This window comes from Centruroides sculpturatus, unplaced genomic scaffold, assembly GCF_000671375.1.
Source record: "Centruroides sculpturatus isolate CEXI.00-Female unplaced genomic scaffold, Cexi_2.0 scaffold290, whole genome shotgun sequence".
NCBI classification, from domain to species: Eukaryota; Metazoa; Arthropoda; class Arachnida; order Scorpiones; family Buthidae; genus Centruroides; species Centruroides sculpturatus.
In genome coordinates this window covers 360,159-363,790 of record NW_019384526.1, presented here as the reverse complement: position 1 = coordinate 363,790, position 3,632 = coordinate 360,159, and the positions used below count along the sequence as shown (strand labels likewise).

Here is a 3,632-nt window from a genome sequence, read left to right as displayed (position 1 = left end):
TTTTCCTTACAAAAATAAGTGTTGCCAGATTAATTTGTTTTTAAAATAAGTCTGTGATATTATAAATTCGTACGTTAATTTTATTTTTAGATAAAGAAAGTAAATTAATTAAATAATTAACATTTTTATAATTTCTTCTTTCTTATGATTATTATAAATTTAATATTGTATTTCCAGGAAACATACGTTCGTTTCGTTGTAACGTATTAAATCGACAAAAATAGATAGCGGTCAATTTTTAAGTAAGATCATAAATTAAAAATAATAATAGTAACAGTTACAAATTTTGAAAAATTGTTATAAAATTAAAAAATAAAATTATTAAAGTGTTTGGATTTATTATTTAAAAGTCGGTTTTATTTTTGACGGTAGGGTGCGGTGTGGATTTCTGATTTGGAATGCCTTATTTTACGTGTTTCGGGTAGAGTTACGTCAGTTTAACGTCATTATGAAAATTTTATTTATTGTAAAATTTAAGAGATGACGTCAAAGCGTGTCTTTATAAACGACATTTCGTCTGATCCCTTTTCATTTCCTCGTGGAGAAAAGATGCGACAGATTTGAGACAGGACCTGAGACAGGACCTGAGACAGTACTTCGGCTCACAATACATTAAAACCCAATTCACGATTCCGTACATATCCCAGCAAAACGGAGTAGCGGAGAGAAAGAATCGTTCGCTGATAGAAATGGCTAATTGCATGCTTCCGGATGCCGGATTATCTAATCGTTACTTGGAGAAGCAGTGTGCACTGTGGCATACCTATATAACAGGTTACAGAGCCGTGCCGATACGATGACAGACGGAGACAAACGGCCAGCAAGTCACATTTCGTAACGAATTAAGTATGCATAAAGGATCCTGTAAAAGTGTTAGCTTTTGGCGGCTGCCATATCACGTTGAAAATACCGATGTCAAGCAGCGTCGGGACCATTCAGTACTTGGAAATACCGGGTGCTGCTGCCATTTTCCTCTCCAGGGGAATAAATACGTTTATAACGACTTTAATTTCAGTATTGTTTACATTATTATACAAATATATATCATGAAATTCAGTCACTGTACATCCTTTAATCGTTATCACTAAAGTTTGTCTATAACTGCTCGAAGCCGGTATCATAATGGAAGTTTTTACATTTGCTGTAGAATGGCAACTTATGTTTGTTTTTAACTGAAAGTTTAAAAGAGTATTTCTTTCCTCGAGACTTTAGAGTCATTATATTTAATCCAGTTTCGGCGATATCCTTTGTATCCAATGATCCTCAATGGAAGAACAAAGTTCCTTCAACAATACGGACCACTAAACTTCGAGAGTTCTACAATACAGAGTTTACTAAACAGGTTATACACATCTGAATTTTCGTAAAAACTTTCTACTACAGGAATAAAATTATAAAATGGATTGTCAACGCACTTCAATCAATAACTACACAGACACCAGGTGTTGCTCCAAGAACCAGGTGTTCGACGAAAACATTTCGCCGAAAGAAGCTATCGTCCAGTGCATGAATTAAACCCGTATTTATATAAAAATAACGGCAAACAGGGAAGAAGAAAACGGCAGCAGAACTCGGTATTCCCAGGTCATTCCCATCCCAAGTACTAACCGGGAGAAAGGCAAAAAAATTGACGGTTTTTTTCTGTATGTATAGATGTTATTGTGTTTGGGGCGCATGATTTTGTTCATTCTATTCGAACCTTAATAATTTCTGTGCTTTTTGTCGAAAATTTCTGAAACTATGAAGGAAGGTTTGTTTGTTAGCGGGATTGATTCTATTAAGTTTTGACGGTTGAAGATCGAAGAGAGGGGAGATAAATGGAAATCGTTTCACATCACACAAGACAGTTTATATTTTATTAATTCTATTATAATTATTATCTGTTTAAACATTAATATTGCATGTGAATACGGTCTGACACCCAACATGGCGTGAAAACTAATAATTATATATGACTGTAGAACTAAAACAAAAAAAAATATTGTGCAAAATTTATTCATAATAACATACAAAGACTACAACGTTGATTTAAGAAAACTGTATTTTCGGCAGTTATCTGTGGTGAACCACTGCTATACTTTAATGAAAACTCTGTAAATCTACTCTGTTACATGTACAAAACGGATATAAATAGTTACACCACCGCAATGTGATGTCTCCTGCTTAAATAGAACTTCGTCTTCGTTATTTTGGAACTATTATAATAGATTTTTCACAAAGCACTTGATATTGACGTAGATTTTATAATTATTCTCTCCACAATATACAATGTATTCGATTTTCATTTCTGCAGCTGTTCAAATTGCAATTTTCTATAACTTTGAAAAATTGGTATTATCGTCACCTTTCTAAATTGATTCCAAAGAAAGAAAACAATAGATGTATAATTTATCAACATCAGTGTTATTTATAGTTGCTTTTCTTTCTTGAGAAAGCAACCTTGAAAAGTGTCTGCAGTAAATTGCATTTTACTTGGATATTCGATGCTTAAAAAAGAATAGATGAGAAATAGTTTGTTCCATAACTTATGTATTAGTCATTCAAACATAAACAAGACAGTCGAAAACAGAAATTCTGATTGAAACTGTCAAATCTCTTAATTAATTCTCATATGTCAATAGACAACTTCTCTTGTCAACTTAGACTATCAATTAATTACATTAATTTATAGTGGTAAGAACTAGCTAGCACAGTTTCCAAAATCTAAAAATATCAATTATTTATTATTATTATTATTAATAAATGTCTTTTATATACTAAAAAAGACATAATAATCATAACAATAGAATTTTACTTTTTATCACTTATCGCTGCACAAACCACACTTTTCACGGTTCATTACTGCTCCGATAGTGTTTCTTTACAAACACAGCCGTGCTTACAGCAGAAAAAAATGTCATTTCGTATGTGCTAATCTCATATATGTGCATTCCACTTGAAGTTTTAAAATCAATTAAGAAGTGAATTTCGTTCTTCAACATATAAGTCTATTGCAAGTTGTATTAATTTCGTATCGTGAATATATTACAAAAGTAACAAATTTCTTTTCTGATAAAATATTTACCAACAATGAGGTTTCATACGCTGTATATTAGTTAGATTCAGTAGAATTAGATAAGAATATTTCGTTACATTTCCTGTTTCCTTTCAATGCATTACTTAATTTTAAAAGTCCTGAAAGAATAGAATGCAATGTACTCGCCATCTGAAAAGAACGGAAATCGAAATTATGAAGTTACAGTAAAAATTTAAAACTGTCTTACAATTTTCCAGTAAAAAGAATTTAATAAATACTTATATGATTATAAACTGAAATAACCTTAAAAGGAATTTTCTTATCCACATCAAAGAAACCACCGATTGAAAGACACAAGGAAACTTTCCCAAATCTCTTCATAAAATCTAAAATCTACAAAACGAAATAAACAATAATCGCAATAAGAATTGCAGTAAACAGTAGTAAAAAATGTTAGTTGATTCAATTTTATTTCAATAAATATTAACCGGTGTTGAAATATATTATTTCTGACAATATTAAAAATATATGGCCATTATTTATTATATTTTAGCATGTAAGAAGTTATAGTAATTTTACCAAGTCTCAATTCATTCACTAATGGTTAAAAATATAT

General features: G+C 30.9%; 1 long non-coding RNA gene across 1 annotated transcript; it reads right to left on the bottom strand.

Annotated features, from left to right (window-relative positions):
• Window positions 1-1,991: 1,991 nt before the first annotated feature.
• On the bottom strand, window positions 1,992-3,409 carry LOC111622863. Its single transcript, XR_002756354.1, has 3 exons — window positions 3,320-3,409; window positions 2,795-3,205; window positions 1,992-2,703 (listed from the first exon to the last, which is right to left on the bottom strand). It is a non-coding gene; the product is annotated as an uncharacterized LOC111622863 (long non-coding RNA).
• Window positions 3,410-3,632: the final 223 nt, after the last annotated feature.